Source organism: Trichosurus vulpecula, chromosome 1, assembly GCF_011100635.1.
Source record: "Trichosurus vulpecula isolate mTriVul1 chromosome 1, mTriVul1.pri, whole genome shotgun sequence".
NCBI lineage: Eukaryota > Metazoa > Chordata > Mammalia > Diprotodontia > Phalangeridae > Trichosurus > Trichosurus vulpecula.
The window spans coordinates 380,702,167-380,723,576 of record NC_050573.1 but is presented as its reverse complement, the minus strand read 5'-3'; the positions used below and the strand labels follow the sequence as shown (position 1 = coordinate 380,723,576).

General features: G+C 42.4%; 1 protein-coding gene across 3 annotated transcripts in view; it reads right to left on the bottom strand.

Annotated features, from left to right (window-relative positions):
* CTIF (cap binding complex dependent translation initiation factor) overlaps positions 1-14,093 on the bottom strand; it is a 495,423-nt gene extending 481,330 nt beyond the window's left edge. For 2 of the 3 annotated variants that reach the window (XM_036756570.1, XM_036756603.1), the window contains exon 1: positions 13,888-14,093. The gene's annotated coding sequence lies outside the window, so the exon portion shown is untranslated. Of the gene's footprint in view, positions 1-13,344; positions 13,414-13,887 lie in introns of those variants that run through there. The other variant, XM_036756578.1, reaches the window with a different exon arrangement.
* Positions 14,094-21,410: the final 7,317 nt, after the last annotated feature.

Here is a 21,410-nt window from a genome sequence, read left to right as displayed (position 1 = left end):
TAATCAAGATATAGAATCAGCATATATTTGTATATATATTAAATAGGTACATATGCACATATACATAGACAAGAGCCACTCCCTAGAAGGACAGGTGGTCAAAGGATATGAATAAACGGTTCTCAGAAGAAGAAATGCATGCTATTAACAACCTTATGAAGGATTTCTCCAAATCAGTGATTAATAGAAAAACTGAAGATCAAAACAGCCCTGAGGTTTATATCACACTCAGGAAATTGGGAAAGATGACAACAGATGGAAATAGTCAATGCTGGAGCAGTTGTGGGAAGACAGGCATGATTAGAGCAGCTGTGAATTGGTCTGACCGTTGTGGGAAGCAATTTGGAATTCTGCTTTTAATAATGAATAAAATGTCCATATCCTTTGTCTCAGAGATCCCATTTCTAGACATATACCTCCAAAGAAGTCAAAGACAAAAGAAAGGTCTTATATGTGCCAAAATATTCATAGCGGTACTGTTAGGAATGGCAAAGAACTAGAAACGAAGGAGATATCTATCAAATGGAAAGTGGATAAACAAATTGTGGCACATGAATGTAATGGAATGTTTCTGAGCCTTATGAAATTATGACTGTGAAAATACAGAGCAGCATGGGAAGACTTAATACGAACTGATGCAGAGTGAAGAACCAGGAAAATAACATACAAAGTAACTACAACAAAGTAAATGAAAATAAGATAAAACTGAAATTGAATGCTGCATAATTATAATGACCAAGCTTGGCCAGGGAGAAGAATTAAGAAAATCATTCTACCTCTCCACTTTCTAGAGGTGAAGGACTATGGGTGTGGAATAGTGTATATGCCATTTAGACACACCTAATGTGTTAAATGGTTTTGCTGAGGTACTTTTTTTCCCCTTTCTTTAAAAATCTTTATTGTAAGAAAAAATTCTCTTGGTAGGAAAAAGGTAGAGATATATTGGGAAATAAAGGTGATGTAAAAAATAAAATATATCAATAAAAAATAAGATCAAAATAATAAAAATCATGCAAACACGGGCAGAAACTGGCATCTTCCTAATGTTCCCCTTTGCCTCCTTCTTTGCCCTCAGAAAGATACAAGTCCTCAATGAAGACAAACATAAATACATGCTCTAATACACACTTAAACAGGAATAAACACTATCCAGTTCCCAATATATTCAAGAACATCAATTCTCTAGCATGCTTACTTTTATGATCCGTTCACGGGACCAGCCCTAATGTGAACTATCTCTGGAAATCCCCAAAGAAGATAGAAAAGATGACTAGACTGTTTGCTATAATGACCCAAATCGTGATGCCTCCTTTGAATTTTTTCCCCTGAGAAAGGAGACTGTAAGGGATGTAAACAGGCATTTTTCCTCACATCCCATTCAACATGCTCCCAACCAGATCAATCCAAAGCAACATACTTTTACTCAACACCTATCACGTTCGAGGCACTGTCCTTGGGTAGTCAGGACACAAAGACAAGAGTTTAAGGTAGTCACTGTGAAAGAACTCAGCAACAGAACAGGTAGGCTCCCATGGGCTAAGACTCTGAAAGGGAATTTAAGAGTTCTCCAGAATGAAATCCCAATGGCACAGTCACAACGTAAAGGTGGAAGTCTCTAAAGAGACTCTGATGGCTACTGCCAAGAGCTTAGAGATACAGGATGTGTACAAGACACAGACTGAGGAGCTAGGTAACTGAGGATGTGAACCAGAATGACAAGGTTTGATGAGAGTAGTGTGTCAAGAAGGCCAAAGCCCAACACGATCAGAGGTTCAAGGTAAATACTAAAGACCCAAAAAAGGGCTTTTGCAAAACAAACGAAAAACCCAATGCTATTATGGACAAGAGGGAAGACCAGGGAAAGAAGATCCCTGCTTGGAGCTGATGGGAAGATAACTGAAAACAGGCATAACTACTCAACTCCAATTTTTCTTTACTAAAGGAGAAAAAGATTTCGACTGGAAAGTGATCACAGACTTAGTGTTGGAAGGGACTTGATAGGCATCTGAGTCCAAGCCTTTCATTTTACAGATCAGGAAACCGAGGGCTGGAGAAGCTAAGTTACTGGCCTAAGGATCACATAGCTAGTACGTGTTGAGACAAGATTTAACGGCATCCTGACTCCACATCCTGCGCTCCAATTTCTATGTCGCTTAGCTGCTTCTAAGAACAGAATAGGCAACTGAAACCCAACAGAGGAGAGGCAATGGTAAGAGAGCTGCTATGATTTTAAATCATCAAATGATTTTAAGTCACCAGAGACAAACTAAAGATAACGATGAAGGTAAGGAATTTAGAAAGAATACAAAACCAAGGTCATAGTCCTGTAACACACAGACACAGGCCTGTAAGAACTGTGTCAGGAACAACAGCAGCCAATAAAAAATCAAAACAAGGTGAGTCTTGCAGGAAATTCTGAGGACAACAAAGTGTTTTTTTAAACAGGTGGGGAAAAGACAAAGAGAGGATGGTTACTTAAAGTGTATCAGATAATACTAGACAAGGGATAGAAGGTAACAGTACTCAATTCTTATTTCTTCTGTTTTCTTAGCTAAGGAGAGCATTTTTGGACCGGAAAGGACAAAACAAAAATGGCTAATAGGGAACAGAATCCTGGAATAAATAGGAAGATATGAGATGGGCTCTCAAGCGACGAGCCTCTGATGAATCATTTCTGAAGCTACAGCAGAATCGTAGAATGACAGTATTTGAGAACTGGAATACATCTCAGCAGTCATCACGTCCAACCCATGTGCAAAAAAAGGAAGCCCCACCATAACATTCCCAACAAACAGTCATCCAGCTTCTGTTTGGAAGCCATTTCACTTTTAGAGGGCTCTAATTATTAGTTAGTTGAGGGTTTTCCCCTGATAGCAAGTCTAAATTTTCTTCTTTGGGACTTCTGCCATTCAACTCCAAACTAAAATTCCACCTTCTACAAGAAGCTCTCACATCCCTCCTCCACTTTCTCCCAAAAGAAAGAAATGAAGGTAGTCTGGTATGATCTAATCTATTCTTGAGAAAGACATGATAGAAACTTGTGCTCACTGCTTCCTTTTCTTATTTTTCACAAGCCATCTATTTAATATTATAGAATTTTGCCAGGAAATGATGGCCTATAGTTTACAGACTTCACTCTTTTCCCATGTGTGAAAATCAGGACAACTGCCCTCTTCCATTTTCTAGTCTTTTAGAGATCAGTGACAGTGGGTCCACAATTATAATACTATTATTGCCTGTCCTCTGCTGATTATCTCCAATTTATCTTGTATACATCTTGTTCGTACGTAGTTTTTTACAGGTTGTCTCCCCCATTAGACTGTGAATTTCATAAGAGCAGGGACTATCTTTTGTCTGGCATATAGTAGGCACTTAATACATGTTTGTTGACTGTCTGGCTTCTGATTCTGTCCTCCAAGGCCAGACAGAATAAATCTAATCCCACGTCCATAGGAGAGCCCTTCACATACTTGAAGGCAGTTATCATGTTCTCCTTGAGTCTTTTTTTTCCCAGGCTAAACATGGCCAATTCCTTCAACTAATTCTTATATGTCATGAAATTAAGGCTCTTCGCATCCCATTTCCCTCCTCTGGACATTTTCCAACATTTCCCATAATGACAATGTCCTTCTTAAAGCATGAGGTCTAGCAGTGAACACAGCACTTCAGATGAGGTCTGACGAAGGCTAAATTTCGAATGGGATTATTGCCTCCCTAGATGTAGAAGCTATAAAGACCAAGATTGCATTAATTCATTTGGCTGCTACATCACTCTACCGACTCATACTGAACTTTCACTTGCCTAAAACCCCCAGGTCCTTTTGAAAATCACTACTGTCTTCCCATGCCTCTCCTATCTTACATTTGTGAAGTTGATTTTTTTGTACCCAAGTGCAAAACTTTATATTTATCTCTACTGAATTTTTAACTTCTTAGACTCAATCCAATGTTCTAACCTGTGAAGATCCTTTTGGAGACTGACTCTGTCATCCTGTAAACTGGACAACCCTTCCAGCTTTGTATCGTCTTCAAATTTGATATGAGCATATACCATCCATGCTTTTATTGAAGTCATTGATAAAAATGTTAAACAATACAGGGCCAAGAACAGATTCCTGGGAGATTCCACTGGAGATTTCCTTATTTAATTATGGAGCCACTGTCATTGATCTCCAAAAGATTAGAAAATGGAAGAGGACAATTGTTGAGAAAAGAATGAAGTCTGTAAACTACAGGCCATCTTGCTTGACTTCAATTCCTGGCAAAATTTTGTAATATAAAATAGATGGTTAGTGAAAAATAAGAAAAGGAAGCAATGAGCACAAGCTTCTGGCATGTCTTCCTCAAGAATAGAATAGATACTATCAGACCAGCTTAATTTCTTTCTTTTGGGAGGAAGTGGAGGAGGGATATGAGAAAGTGGACAGGGTTATTAGACTAGCAGATCAGGAGGGTGTCATAGCAAGAGTTTATATCTAGTTTACCTAGATTTTAGAAAAGCATTTGGAAAAGTCTATCACACTATTCTTGTGTGTAAGATAGGGGAACGTAAGGTAGATAAGAGTATTTTAGTATTTAGAACTGTTTGAATCATTGGACCCAAACAGTATTCACTGATAATTTTGTGTTAAATTGAAAAGGGAACTTTACTGGAAAGTCCCAAAGATTTTTTTTTCTTGGCCCTAAGATATTTAACAATTTTACCAATTATTTAGATAACAGCATACATGGCATGCTCATCAAATTTGCAGATGATAAGAATGAGATCAGGTTTCTTTCACAATTCTGTTTGGAAGAAGGGATTAACTAAATCAGGAATAGAGATGAACACAAGAGATAAACAGACAGTTTTGACAGCACAGAATTAAAGTTTTTGAACAAATAAAATCAAGGGAGATAGAAATAAAAGGTGTTACTACTGTCAGAAAAATATTTGCGCCAAGTACCAATAAAAGTCTAATATCCAAAATGTATATGGAATTGACACAAATCTGTAACATCAAGTGCTAGTCCTCAAAAAAGAAAAAAAAAAAGGATAGTAACAGCTTTTAAAAGAATCATTGAAAATTACAAATGATGCTCTGAAAACATGCTTCAAAGGATTAAGTTAAACACAAATTTTAAAAACTCTGAAGTATCAATTCACAGGATGCAAACTGGCAAAGAGAACAAAAAATGGGAACAACTAACGTTAGACAATCTTTTCGAAGACAGGCGAACTAATACACTGTTGGCAGCATTGAGGAGTGGTCCCAAGCATTCTAGGTCAATCTGGAGTTATGCAAGAAAAGTGACTATGCTGTCCTTACCCTGTGACTCAGCAATCCCACTCTTAGGCATACAGAAGTCAGATACAATCAAAGGTCCGACATATACTAAAAATTCATAGCAGCGCTCTTCCTCATAGTAAAGAATTGTAAACAAAGCGGGTGCTTATCAGTTATGGAATGGCTTTAAAAAAAACCCTTATGTTACAGAAATGTGATTGAACATTACTGCGTAGCAAGAAATGATAAATATGAGAAATTCAGAGAGACAGAAAGGTATGTATGAACTGATTCAGAAAGAGGTAAACAGAACGATACTCATGTGCAAATGGGAGGACCAACAAGAAAAGAAAGCAAAACTATAACTGGAAAAACAGTAAAGGTCCTATGGAACGGATAAAAAAAATATTCCTTCTCTTCCTCCCCACCCCCACCCCCCACCAGAGGAGAAGACGCTAAGGGAAGAATATGGCGAACACTAGTAGATGCTGTCACTCTATCAAATGTTTTTGCTGAATTGCTTTCCTTTGTTACAACAAGGGGTTTAGTCTGGAGAAGGAGACTGACACGGCTGTAACGCTAAGACAAATGACATCAATAAAAATGTCCTTTTTTGGGGGGAGGGGGGGAGATTGGTTCTCTATCTTGCCCAGGTTAGATCGGCACAGGAGTTTGGTCTGCTCCATTTCTGATATGGTCTGGTTTGTCCTTCCTTAGGCAAACTGGTTCCCCCACCCTCAATTTCCCACTGAAGGGGAGGGGCGTACTCGTCATATTTTTGCTGAACTTTATGCAATCATTTTTAGTTCTACTGCAGCTCAGAACTCCTGAGCTCAAACGATCCACCAGCTTCAGCTTGCCCAGTAGCAGGGACTATAGGCAACTTGCTACCATCCCCTAGCTTCTTTTTTCACTATACTGAATTTTTTTTCAGATGACTCATACCTAAAGCTAGCACACTAGATAACAAAGTCAGATGTGAGAGATTCTGACATGTTAGAATACTGGGCTGAATCTAAGACCATGAAATTTTATTGGGATAAATACATGATTTTGGAAATCTATTTCATAAGTATAAAATAGGGGATACAGAGCTATATGGAAGCATGTCTGAAAAAAAGATCTGAGGGTGTTAGTAGACCACACGCTCAATATGAGTCAGTAATGTGGTGGGAGACAGGGCTAGAGACTGAACCTGTAATTTCATTGGGTGGGACTACTAAATGAAAAAAAGCCCCCTCCCCCAATGCAGATTGGTGCTTTCTGAGTAACTTAAAGCCTTAGACAGTTGCCTAGATCATTAAGAGGTTAGGTGGCTTGCCCAGGGTCACATAGCCAGGATATGTTAAGAGGCCAAACCTGAATTCAGGTATTGACGGCTCCACGGCTAGCTCTTTAGACACTATACCAATAGTATGATATGAGAGCTTAAAAAGCTAATATAGCTTTAGGAGGATTTAATCATCTCAATGTTCCCTGCTCTAGTCAAGCCACCTCCGAAATACTGTGCTCAAATATGAGTGGCACAGTTTAGGAAGGACACTGTTAAAAGTGGAGAATTTCCAGAGGAAGGTGTCCCCGATGATGAAGGGCCTTGAGATCAATTCTCATTGAGGACTGACTGAAGAAAATAGAGGCATTTCAAATGGAGCAAAACTGCTGAAGGAGTACATGATCCTTAAGTATTGAAGGGTAGTCAGATGGGAAAGGGAGCAGAGCTAAAGAAAGAAAAATCTAAGGGCAGTGGGTGGAAATGGTAGAGGTTGATTGAAGACATGATAGGGAAAATCAAAAATGGAATGGGCTGCTTCCAGAGGCAGAGGGTTTCTCCTCACTAAGGCTCTACCAGTCAAAGCTAGATGGTCGACCACATGTCACAGAGACTGAAGAAGGGACTCTCATTCAAGTAAGGTTCTAACCAGGTGCCTCCAAGCAACCTACAAGCCTAGAGCTTCTCTTTGTCCTATGCTTTCGAGAGCCCAAAGAACTACTGAGTGTCTTGCTTATAAAATGAGATCTATACAATGTAGTCCAGGAAGATCAGAGGAGACCTTATTTAACGAGGCTCTTTTTTTTTCCTCTTGGTTCCTCTATACTTGTGGTTTTTACGCTGAAAAAGATTCATCTAAAATCTCTAAATGCCAATATACCATACCTTGTGTCTAAACAGAGCACAACTCTTGGCTATATTCAAGCAGCCCATGCAGAATTTCTTTCTGCTTAGTAATCAGAATTTCACAGCATTTCTGGGTAACAAAATAACAGAAGGTGATCAACCTAAGAAGTGCTTGGATAAAGGAAATCTTTAGCCTACAAAGGAGAATACTTAGGAGGGACATCATCATCATCATCATAGCTAGCATTTATATAGAGTCTCCTAAACACCAAGGACAGTTAGGTGGCACAGTGAATAGAGTGCCAGGCCTGGAGAACCTAAGTTCAAATATGACTCACACACTTACTATCTGTGTGACCCTGGGGAAGTCACTTAACCCTGTTTACTTCAGTTCTTCATCTGCAAAATGAGCTGGAGAAGGAAATGGCAAACCACTCCAGTATCTTTTTGCCAAGAAAACCCCAAATAAAGTCATGGAGAATCACAGATGACTGAAATGACTCAACAACAACAACAAAAATCCACGTGCCAGGTTCTGTGCTATGTGCTTCACAAATATCATCTCATTTGAACCTCACAATAACCCTTGGGAGGTTGGAACTATTACTATCCTCATTTTGCCGTTGAGGAAACTGAGGTAAAGTGACTTTCCCCTTCTCTCTGAAGGGCTGTCACAGGGAAGAGGAGGTAGATTCCTTCTCCAGGGAATGGCACAAAGACCAATGATTGTTAATTAAATGGAGGTAGACGGGAGCTCGACAGCAAAAAGTCCTTTCTAATAACCAAAGTTGCCAAACAACAGATTCTGGGTACCTTCACAAGAGAATAGGCTGCTTTGTGAGAGGGTGAACTCTGTCGCTAGAAGCGTTCAAGCAGAGGATGGACGGATGATTGACTGTCTGTCAGGGAGGCTGAAGACCAGCCTCCTCAATCAGATTCTGGGAGTTTGGAAACTTCTGTAAGCAATTTGCTATTGTAATAATTGAAAGGAAGGGGTGGGGAGGGTGGGGGGAACAAGAGAAAGAAACCAAACTAATGGGTCCTAGGATTCTTCATTTTGGAGCATAAAGTAGGAAACATAAGCATGGCAGAAAATAGACACGGAGAAGGAGGATGATATTCATTCCTGTCTTCCAGATGAGGAAACTGAGGCACAGAAAGGTTCAGTGAGATAGTCACACAGTCAGATTTAGAAACTTGGTATCCTCGCTCTGAGTCTAGTGTTCCACCTGTATTGTTTCACATTGAGTAGGATTGGGCATTGATATCCACAAATACTACATAGCACATAGAGATAATTGAACATTGACAGCTTGTTGGGTACTGCATGGGCCAAGGAATCCGATCAGGGTAACAGGGAAAAGGAGACACATCTTTTCACAAAAATTCTCTTAATGTAAGGTAGCAATGGGCGTTATGGTCTCCCTTTGGGCTCTTTCCTTAAGAAGCATACCCCTAGAGTTGAAACTGGTTTATGGGGTTACAACATAGTCCCAAGGAACTTGTGTAAATCTAGTAACACAGATTGTACAGTTCATTCTATGACAATTCTAGAAGCTTTTTATCATTGGCAACTTTAAGGTATGAGTATAACAAGTTTTCTTGGTTGGGTTTTTCTGGTCTTCCCTCTTTCTTCCTAACTCACTATGATGAACTAGAATCCCTATACCAGAAACATACTTACAGAGTTGAACGAAATCAGGAAAGGATGAAGAGTCCAGGAAACATCTGGACAGCCTTAGGCAGCCTGAAGTCCATGGTTTAGGGACAACTGTCAAAAATGACACGGACTGTGGGGCTTCACCTCACGTCCTTCAGGAAGCATTCTCTGATCAAACTCACACTGTCCCTGAAACTCTTCCCCCCCCAACACACACACACACACACACACACACACACACACACACATTTTAATCTGCATCCCTGTACCACTATGCATTGCATCCATAGCAGATTATGCTGTTCACTTCTCCCTGTATCATTCTCAATCTTCTTAATGGAAAGAACAAGGGAGAGAAAACCCCAAACAAAGGCCCAAGGGTGACTAGATAACATTTCCAAGATCACACAGTGAGTCAGCAGTGAGGCTAAGAACTGGCCAATTCCAACCCTTTCAGTTCCAGCCACCATGGCCTCTCTCACAAAACAGCAGGACTTTGGTACATTCGTTAATTACTTTTTCAAGCAATAAAGAAATTTTGCTCTATTTAGAGTTTTCACATAGGCTGCAGTTCACACATCTTTAAATCCTTTGTTCTCAAACCCACTGTTTTAGGTTCTCCCTCCATCTGGACTACTCTTCTCCTTCATCAATTTTATGCTCTGAATTTCAATAAATAAATAAGCTTATTTATTACAAAGGGCAACAACCTGGGCTTTGGCTACCATGAACATAGGCTGTCAGGGTCCATAGAACTGAGTTTTACAGTGGAAAACTCAAGGAGATTCATATTTCAATATAAATACATAGCAAGATGTCATAGAATCTCCTAGAGGCAGCCTTTGGAAACATAGGTTTCCAAGTCAAAGCTAACATGTATATTGATTCTACCACTTTTTTCTCAGATACACCTGACTAACATGATTAACCCAACTAACTGTTTTTCCAACTAACTAGTTTTCTGGCCCAAATGCTCTGCCTGAGAGGAAAAACATAGCTTGTAAAAAGGCACAGAGAAAAAGGGATGAAATGCCTTACGTGAGGAACAACAAGTATGCCAGTCTCACTGGAACACAGTAGGTACGAAAGAGAATAACTAATATGTAATTAAACTGGAAACGTAGGCTGGAGTCAGATTGCAAAGGGCTTTCAATGCCAAAATTCTGTATCTGATCCCAGAGCCATTGTAGTTTCCCGAGCAGGGAGGTGACATGGTAAAACAGACAAATCTTAATTTGGAAAATGTATGAATTATAGATTGAGGAAGGGAGAGACCTTAGAGGCAAGGCAACCAATTCGGAATCTATTCCAACGGCCCAGGAGAGAGGCACTGAAGGCCTGAAATAGGGTGGTGGCCATGTGAGTAGGAAGAAGGGGACGAATGTGAAATATGTTCTAGAGATAGAATTGCCAAGTCTTGTCAATTAATTGGATATGAGAAGTGAGTGAGGAGAAGGGGCAGGATGAATACCAGCTTTTGAGCTCGGGTGACTTGAAAGACTGGTGGTATCTTCAACAGAAATATGGAAATTCAAAAGAAGGGTGGGTTAGGGGAGAAAGTTAATGAGGTTTGTTTTGGCTACGTTAAGACTGAGATACCACAATAGATTTAGTTGTAAAACTCCTAGGGGCAGGTGATGATGCAGAGCTGGAGCTCCTGAAGAATAGGAGAGTCAATCAGTAAGACTGTACCTTCTCTGTCCACTACTGTTCTCAACCTAATGGTTTATTTAATTGACCTCATTAGAGGATATTAGCATAACTAGAGTATGAGGGAAACATTTTGATCATTAGCCTTGGAAACAAAAGAACACAAACATAACTAATTATGTGTTACCAGGTTGAACATCATTCAACATATAATGAAAACACTGGTTAAACAAACCACTAGGTTGAGAACAGGAATCATACTTGTCTCATTTTCTATTCACACAGAAAACTAAGCAGTTGCTAACTTATGTATGTGGTACAATTCACTTTACACAATAAGTGTGCCTATATTCCTCACGGAAATTGAATTCGATCTTAGAGGCTACAGAGGATTTCAGGGCTTACAGGAAATCTGTCAGAATTCTTCTGTAAAGTGGGTAATCTTACTAAGGAATGTCGAAATTGACATGTATATCAGTTCTGACACTTCCATCGTGTCTGCATGCGCCTGTGCAGACCTTGACAAACCCACTAAACTATACAGTCCTTCCGGTTTTCTGGCCCAAATGCCCCAGCCCGAGGTGAAAAAGCCAAGCTCCCAAAGGCAGAGGCGGGGACTGCGGAGGGGTCTCCCTCTCCTGGGCCGCTCTCATCTATTCCTGCTCGGGCCGCCACTCCACTGCTGTGTCACTCTCCCAGGCTTGAGTTCTGCTCTTACGTGGCTCGTCCAGTAGCTTCCTTCCGTTCCTCCTCAGGCCCCCTAACCCCGGAGCTAATCCCTCCCCGCCTGGGGCAAGAAGAGCCAGCAGATTCAGCTCCAGGAGCAGGGGGAGGGAGGGGTGCGGCAGCTCTGATCTCCGCCGGTAGGGAGTGGTGGAATGGGGGCCAGTCAGCCAGTTTAGCACCCCCTAACCACAACCACACTCATTCCAATGCTATTCAGTTAGATACACCCCCAACCCTACATTTCCCTTGGCTAGGGCAGGCTACCCTACACTGCTGAGGGGGACCAGCGCCCGGCTAAGGTGGGCTGGGCTCAGCTGGGCCAGCGAGTAGGTTGATTCATGCCAGGGTCTGCTTGAAACACTAGTGCTCTCAAGCCCGAGCGTGCGCGACTATACACTGTTGTGGTGCAAGGGTCAAATCAACCATGACTGGGAGGAGTTGTCACACTCGCACAGGAGCTCGTGCCCGCGGGGCTCCAGACAGCACCACCCCCACCCTACCCCCAGCCTTACACCCCTACCCCACCCCCTTTCCACAGTGGGCTCCTCTGGCTAAGGTACACACTGTGGTTACATCGTGTGTATCCACTGTGTCTTTCCTTGCACGCACATAAGCTGTGACAGAGATAAACGAAATGCACCTCTCCCTGAAAACCACTATGAACTCCTTCTGCTCTATAACGAATTTGTGCACCTAGGGACACACATGCAGCATAATGGGGGTGTGGGTAAACATAGCTCGTCTAATGAGGCTCTAGTTAATGTATTTGAAGGAGAGTCTGCCTTTTGTTGTTTCTAGTGTTAATACGCTCCTAATTGGATCGCACACTCCTTATTACAACTCAGAGTACGATCTCCCCCCTCCTCTCCATTACTCGTGTGCAGAGAAACACCTAAAAGGGGGGGAAGGGGGAAGGATCTTGTTAATTAAGGGTAATGGGATGCATATTGCTGCCAACCAGGCCCCTTCCCCCACCCCACCTCATGCTCACATCCCCCAGACCCCAATGTCTAGGGGAAGCAGCGCACAAGCCTAAAATTCAATTGAGCCAAACACTGGTCAATTGGGCAGGTTCTTCGTTCCAAAAGAAAAGAATTTGCATCAAATGGTCCTACGTGGCCCAGATTAAGCATAAATATAAACAAAGCAGGAGGTCTCTAGGGATAGGCATCAATCAGCATAAAAGCTCCCTACCTCCACTCTTTTTGGAACCTCAAGATCTGAGTCATTCATCACCCTCCAGACCTCCCTCCTTTTCTCCCCTCCAATACCCCGAAGCCCCCTCCCCCAGTCTGTGTAACCAAAGAGGGAAGGCGGTACGGTATTATGGCGATTTATCTAATTATTATTACTGATTGACTAATCTATTAACACATAACACACAGTGGACGTATCAAATCAGTCACCACAGGGAATCTCGCCTCTTCTCTCCTCCCAGCCCATCAACCAGGAACCTGCTCCTTGTGTCTCATTTCTCCAGGACAAGGCTATACGGCAGCGATGCAAATAAAAATAAAATAAATGGCAACCACCGCGCAGGATGCCAAAGGTTCTGACTGAATTCAATGTGCAATCCACGGACTTGGCTTCCTTCTCGCCCGCCCCCTTCCCTTCTAAAAGCCCAGCGCACCGGGTGGATTCCCCGCGGAGGGAGCTGCAGTCTAGACGACGTGCAATCGATCCACAGACACATCCATCCACCCGCGAGAGCGAGACGGGGAAGGGAAACACATACACCCATATACACAAGCACATAGAGGAAGAAAAAAAAGCAATTTGAAAATAAACTCCCCATGACCGGGGTGGGGGGGGGGCAATGGGGGCAGCTACTGGAGGCAGCCCCCAACCCCTAACCCAGCGCCCGTCACTTAGCCCTGGTCCCCTCCCCCCATCCGCCACCCCTTATCCCACCCACCCCCTCATACCTCAGGATGAGCGAGCCCGAAACAGCTGCAAGTTTGGCATTAACACGGCAACTGCTCGATGCAGCAGAAGCGGGTTCCAAAACAAAAGACGGGCGGAAAGGGAGAGAAATCACGCTGCCTCCGTGCCTCCCTCCCTCCCTTTGGGTCCTAACCCAACACATGACAGCGGCTACACAGCGCGGTCCACAGACTGCCGGGGCTCCCGCTACCTTCCTACAAAAAGCGCACCCCCACCCCAGCTTTTCCTTCGCCCTCCTCCGGGAGGCTCAGGGAACGCATCCTTCCCTCACTGGACAAGGCAAAGCATGGCAAGGAGACAAGGACCCCACGACCCCCACCCCAGCACCCTCCAGGGGCGAGGGCTCCCCGGGTCCCCAGTAGCCCAGGGAGAAGCGGGGGAGGTGGATAACCGGGCGAGGTTTTGTTTCTGTTTTGTTTTTTTGCATTTTCAAGCACAGCACCCAGTCCTCCTCCTCCTCCCCACCACGGGGTCCCCGGGGCCACACCCCACAAGATGGAACGGGTCGGGCAGGAGACGCTTACCTCGGTTTCCCTGACTGCAGCTCCAAGCCTGAGTTGGAAGGGAAGAGGGAGGGAAGGGGAAGGGAGGGAGGGAGAGAGGCTCCGGAGATCAGATTCCTGCCTTTAATTTCATGGGTCCCGGCCCGATGGGTTGGGGGGGGGTGAAGGTTTGGGTGCAGTGTAGAAGAGAAGAGGGGAGGGAGGGAGGGAAGGGAAAGAGGGAGGGAGGGGTGGGGGAGGGGGTAAAGGAAGAAGGAGGAAAAAAAAAAAGGATCCCTGCTCTGACACAGGGAAAGAAAATGCAGGAGGGTGACGTCCCGGCCCCTCCTTCCCCACCGGCCACGTGCAAAGACTTGAAAGGGAAGAGGACCGCCGGACGCCTGCTGGGAAATGTAGTCCGGCTTTCTTTCGCGGGATACAGGGCCCTGCACGCGCGGGGAGATTGCCGAGCCGACCCGGGCTCCTCGATTTGCGCGGAGCTGTCCCTGTGCACGGGAGCGCGCGCGCTGGGCGCCCTGCTCGGGGACCCGAAGGATGCAGGAGTCCCAGCGTGGAGGGGCGTGACTTAGGGGCTAGGGAAGCACAATCCGAGCTCTAGGCGTTACCAGCAGCCGCGTCCTCGGCTCGAGGAGGGGCTTAAGGTGTCTCCTGTGCGCGTGTTCGACGTCCGATGAAAGGGGTCTTTGTCTAGGTATCAGTGATGAAGATAGACTCAGAGTCCGGGGGACATGAGTTCGAATGTCTTCTCGCAGTCTTATTAGCTATGTGTGACCTTGAAGAAAGTCACTTACCTTCTCTGTCTTCAATTCCCCCATCTGTAAAATGGGGAGAGAAAGAACCCTCCAGATTTCAGTGCAACGCCGTGTGCTCCAGACCTTCCCTAATCCATCCCATCAAAATGGACCTACCCTGTGTATGTGTCAGACGCCTCTGCCGGACTGCAAGCTTCGAAAGGACCAGGCTAGTGTCTTGTAGAGCTGCCGGAGGTTTCAGACCACTGACTGTTGCAAGCACTCAAGTCTTCACGCAAATTACATTAGCATAGTGCCCGGAGCATAGTAGGTGCTTAATAAATGCTTGTCGGATTGAATGAAATTGTGTGGAACTTAAGAGATAATAGATGTAAAGTATTTCCCAAACCTTTAAAGGGCTGCATGAAAGGCAGTTATCATTATTATATATGTTTTCATCATTATTATTATTATTAAGAGAGGCACTATGGTATAAGTGGATGGATAGCTATTCTCAGAATGCAGAAGCCCTTGTTTTAAGTCCTTCCTCAGACTTACGCTGGCTCTGTGGCCTTGGCTAAGTCACTCATGTAATTGCATTGAGAGGGTTTCCTAGCCTGGGAGTTACCTATAATATTGAAATCACGGGGGCCAATCGTCATTCCTATTATTTTTTACTGTGCTTTAAGGTTTACAAAGTGCTTTCGCAATGTCACTATTATCACTCCGGTTTTATAGCTGGAGTAAAGGTATATTATTAAGTTCTAACATCTGGTTTTGATATGCATGTGTTATAATTAGGGAGCGCCAGGATGGCATTAGCAGGATACTGTAATTATATGTATATGTACTTTCACTCCTTTACCCAAGGTTAAGGGAAGGAAGCTGGAGGCCTGGATAATTCAACCACGGATAATACAAAAATCAGTGAATTGAATCAAATTATTGAATCTCATGTTTATCGATTGACTCCTGCTAAGAAGCAAGCATTTATCAAGGCCGAATGGTGTAGTGAATAGAGCAGTAGATTTGGAGTCAGGAAGATGAGTTGGAATTTTACCTTGGACATTTGTGTGATGCTAGATAAGTCACTTACTCCAGCCCCCAGTTCCCCCACAGTAAAACAGGGATAGGTAATAAAAGCACTTACCTCCCAGGGTTCTTGTGAAGGACCAAATGAAATAATATATGTAAAGTACTTTGCAAATCTTGAAGTGCTATATAAATATTACCTATTAGTTGCAGTACCTATTGTGTGTCAGGCACCATGCTAAGCTGGAGATTCAAAGATAAAAATAAAATAGCCTCTGGCCTCAAAGATCTTGAATTCTACCATGTGCAAAACACTGCGTATATAAAACACAGTACTTAGCTCTGCCTTTCTGGAGATGTTTATAGTCTATTTGTAGAAACAAAACTAGACACATGAAGCAAGAGTAAAAAATTAAGTACTACATTGTGGCGTACCAGCCATATGTGATGGAGAAATTCAGAGGAGGGATATGTTAATGACGTTGAGTTGTCAGAGAAGGCTTTATAGCAGAGGTAAAACTTTAGCTAGTCTTTTGAAGAATATATATAATTACTAGGCATATATTCCCAAAAGGTCAGCTAGGTGGCACAGTGGATAGAGTTCTGGGCCTGGAATCAGCAAGACTCATCTTTTTGAGTTCAAATCTGGGCTCAGAGGCTTACCTGGGCAAGTTGCTTCAACTTGTTTGCTTTAGCTTCCTCATCTGTAAAATTAACTGGAGAAGGAAATGGCAAACTACTCTAGTATCTTTGCAAGAAAATCCCGCAAGGGGTGACTACTGAACCACAGCAATATCCCCTTCCCCAAAGTCAAATAAAGAAAACAATACATGTGTATGAAAATATTTATACCAATTCTTCTTGTGGGGGCAAAGAACTGGAAACTAAGAAAATGTCCTTCAATTGAGGAATAGCTGACCTAATCATGGCATATGAAAGTAATGGAATACTTTGTGCTCTAAGGAATTATGAAAAGGATGTTTTAGAGAAACCTAAGAAGACTTATATGAACTGATGCAGAATGAAGTGAGCAGAATCAGGAGAATAATTTATAGTGTAACAACAACATTGTAAAGATGAACAACTTTGAATAACTTAAGATCAATTCAATGATTAACTAAATTACAGAGGATGGATGATGAAGCATATGCTCATGTTGTAGAATAAGACATATTTTTTGGACATGGTCAATGTGGGAATTTATTTTGCTTGACTTCATATTTTATACAAGAGTTTCATTTCCCTTTTTCCAGTTTGGGGAAGCGGGAGTTGGGAAGGAGAGCAAATAGATTTTTGTTAATTTTTTTAAAAAACAGAATTTTTAAAGGATATGTAGAATTTGAATAGATGAATAAAGGCTTTGGAGTAAGAGGATGAGGGGAATATGATGACCAAGGGAAGAAAGGAAGACTGAACATGGCACATACATTCTGTGGACAGTAAGGAATACTCTTTGGTAAACATTATATCATTAACAAATAGACATTTCTTAAAGAAAAGAGTTCAGACTTTTTATATTTGGGGCATTTGGTTTGTCTTCTGTAGTTACTAAATATTTTATAAGAATTTAATAATTTACTCAAACTAATTATTCTACTGTTTTACAAATTCTTTGAGGATAGGGACTGGGTTTTATTTATCTCAATCAGCCTCCAGCACCTAGGATATTGAATTGCACTTTAATAGGTAGTGTCTTGGGGTGGGGTGGAGGTGGGGGGAGGGGGGGGCTGGAAAGGAAACAAAGAAGAAAGGAAGGAAGGAGAGAGGGAAGGGAGAAGATGTTGCAACAATCTGCTAGCGGCTGCTGAAGGGGTATAAGACTCACCAACAACCAGCACCCAGAAAGCTGCCAACACAGATTCTTTTGATCTGTTTTACTAAGGAAAGCAACCTTAAGGGGTTAACAATCTTACTTTAATCCAGCATACAAATATCATTCACTTAGTTCAGGGGAAAAAGCCAGCACCCTGAGCTTCAGAGCAAACACTATTACAAACATCAACAGACAGATCTTGTCTGATTCAAATCTCAATGCATAGTTACCAGAGCTTAACAAAGTCCCAACATCTGGATTTACAAGCTGGAGGGCTCTTAACTACAGCTGCCCAGAGTCTTCACATCAACACACCTCCAAGAGTGACAGCCCCAAGCAAATAGCTCTGCTCTAGCTTTTTATACCCTCTTTATCTGAGTGTCTAGAACTTAGGCTCCTACTATTTTTCTGGTCTTAGCAACTCCCCTTAGGACCCTGAGGGCTTCACGCCCACATAGGCTTAGCACCTAGTAGATAGGGGTTTGGGCCTGGGGTTTAGTACCTAGTAAGACTTAATCAAAGACACCTAATCATTTTAAAACAGTAAGAAAGTCCCACCTTAACTGATATTACAGAGGAAAAGAAGAAAGAAGGAAAGAAAGAAGAAAAGAAAAGTGAATGAAGCTATCTGTACAAATTTTACTGTCTTTATTATGATTTTTCACACTGACTGAATAGACGTATGAGGGAAAAAACAGGAAAGGGATTTGGGTTAGGGAGTCAAATATTTTGCTTTCCTTGAAAATAAAGGGAAAGCAACCCAAGGTGTGAAGAAAAGGCTGAGCAACTCACAGAAAGTGAAACATCCACCAATAGTAATTATTTAGCCTTACCCCTCAAAAAGGACAATCTCTGCCCTCAGTGAGCTTACATTCTAACCAGAGAAGACAAAATGCAAAGGAGAGATGGAAGGGGGAGGAAGGGAGACAGAAAAAGGGATAGTATTGGAGTCCTCATAGTGAGAACATAGACGGGAGGGGAATAGAGAGGAAAGACAATCTAACCAACATGTCCATTCTTGGGTAGGTTTCCTTACATTCCTTTCCTCACCCCTCACCCCCAACAGATGTGCATTCTAATTGGTGATTTCTGAACATTATATCTTAATACAAAAGAGTATTCTTATGAGGAATTTACTATTTGGGGCTGGGGGCTTTGTGGTCCTAAAATCACACCTGAGAGGCATATATCCTACCTCCTCTGTGGGAACTGGCCTTATCTTACTGCTAAAGAAATAGAACAGATATTTTCTGAGTCTTTTCCTCAGCTTAAGAATTGGGCCCTCCCTCTTTCCCATTCTTTATCTCACAGACAACCTGTAGACTCAGGTTAAAAACAGCCCTGCCGGAGGAACTGCCTGATGGAAAGCTAATGAACCAGAAATTTCAAGGGGGGAGGGAGGCTGAGAGAAGAGATCACAATGGAATTGGCTCAGTTTCTGAGCCAATGGAAGATTCCAATTGTCAAAGACAGGCTTTGTTTAGGATGTCTCCAAAGGTGTCCAGAAAAGCAAAGTCTGAGATTTTTCATTGGTTTTAAACAATTGAAACTTCCATTTCCCTATTGCTACTTCCTTAGTTGCTGGCAAAAAATATATATAATAATTTTTCCCCATCACCTCCTTCCCTTGCCCCATCTACATCTCAGCTAAGCATCCCTAGAAGAAATAGCATTCATCTTTCGATCAAAATATATTAATTAAACATTCAGCTGTGTGCTAGGTGCTTGTGATTTGAGAGAAGACATGGTTCCTGCCCTCAGGGAGCTTAGAAAAAGATTCATATTTAGGCCAAGGGGGATTGTAGAAGAGGATAATCACACTCTAGGTTGAAGGTTGAATTAAATTAACTTAGTATGGAATATCAGAGCTGGACAGAACCTTAGAGATAAACTAGTTCAACACGCCAAACTCCTACTATTTTATAGAGATGGAAAACAAGGCTCAAGGAAGATAACTGATTTTTCCAACTGCTCACGGAGGTATGTTGGTATAATAGATAGATTGCTGATCATGGAGTCAGGAGGACTTGTTAACTTGTTAACTGTGTGACTTGAAGGCAAGGCATTATACTTTCAGCTTCAGTGAGTTCATGTGTAAAATGCACTAATAATAGCACCTACACCATAGGATTATCACAAGGATCCAATGAAATAATGGATATAAAGCACTTTGTAAACCTTGAGGCACTATGTAAAAGTCAGTTAGATGAGGAGGAGGAGCAGCAGCAGCAGCAAAGACTGTAGCCTTTTCCCACTGCACTATGTTGTTTCTCAGGTACCTTCCAAGCTTTAAGATTCTTTGACTCAATGATGGTCTGAGTAGATGAAACCAACACTTCTATTCGTTTGATAGACTTTCATTTAAGTTCAAACTCCTTAGCTTGATCTTTAAAGATCTCCAAGATTATCTCATGTTTTCCAAGATTATCTCATGCTTCTCCTTCGTATATGATCATCTTCAGCCAAAATGACTATGCTCAAACATATCCCACGCTTCTCCGTTTCTTTACATTCGCTCATGCAGTCCTCTGACAAGACTAAAGTGGAGGGAGAGAGAGTGCATGATTTTTTGTTCACAGATAATGCAGCCTCTGAGGCTGAGATGCAACAAAGTATGGTTCAGTTCTCTATGCTTGTGCTAATTTTGGCCTAACAATTGACACCAAGAAAACACAGGTTCTCCATTAGCCAGCACCACATCATCTATACATGGAACCATTGGTTATAGCAAATGGAGAAATTCTGAATGCTGTGTATAAGTTCACTTACCTTGGCATATATACTTTAGAGGGATGTAAATATAGATGATAAGGTTGACACACTCATTGCCAGAATTAGCTCAGTTGTTTGGAAGGCTCCAAAAGAAAGTGTGGGTGAGAAGAGGTGTTAGACTGACTACCAGACTGAAGGTCTACAGAGCTGACCTCATTGTTATCTGCCTACGAAACGTGGACAGTCTACCGGTGCCATGCCAGGAAATTGAGTCGCTTCCATTTGAATTTTCTTAGGAATATCCTGAAGATCTTCTGGCAGGATAAGGTACCAGGCACTGAGATCTTTTCTTGAACTAAAGTGCCAAGCATTTCAAACTCTGCTGCAGGGAGCATAACTTAGATGGGCTGACTATGTTGTCTGAATGTCAAACGTACGCTTGCCTAAAAGACTATTTTATGGAGAACTTATACAAGGCAAGCACTCACATGGTGGTGAGAAGAAGAGATACAAGAACACCTTCAAGGTCTCTCTGAAGAACTTTGGGATCAATTGTGTGACATGAGAGATGCTGGCACAGGACTGCCTGGGATGGTGTGTTGCATCAGAGAAGGTGCTGTGCTCTATGACCAGAGCAGAATTGCAGTTCAAAAGAAATGTGAGATGCATAAATTTAGAGACATCTCCACCTCAAATGTTCACAGAGACTGTGCCGGACCTGTGGTAGAGCCTTCAGCTCACGTTGGTCTGATCAGCCGCAGTTGAACACATTGTACATTTACTCCAACATAGTGATGTCATTTTGGTCCTCCTTGAGAATGCAGGACAACAACCAAACAACAGTCCTCTAAACATCCGTACCTCTGACTGTTGAAGCCCTACCTATCCTTAAAGACCTATTTTAGATGTGCCCCTCTTCAAAAAGCTTTTACAGATTTCATTTTCTTGCATTTATATCTCCAGTGCCCAGCACAGTACCTGGAATGTAGTAGGTGCTGAATAGAAGCTTGTAGCTGATTGGACCTATGATTTCATTGATATAATGAACTCCTTTATGAGGAAACTCCCTCTGCCAATGCCAGTCAGCATCCTCCCCTGAAGCATATGATCCTAGGGACTTAGACCACTGAGACCCTTAAATGACTTACCCAAGATCATACAATCCATATATATCAGAAGTAGGGCTTGACCCCAGATTTTTCTAGCTTCAAGATCTCTCTAACTACTAGACCAAACTGCCCTTTTCTATCTCTATT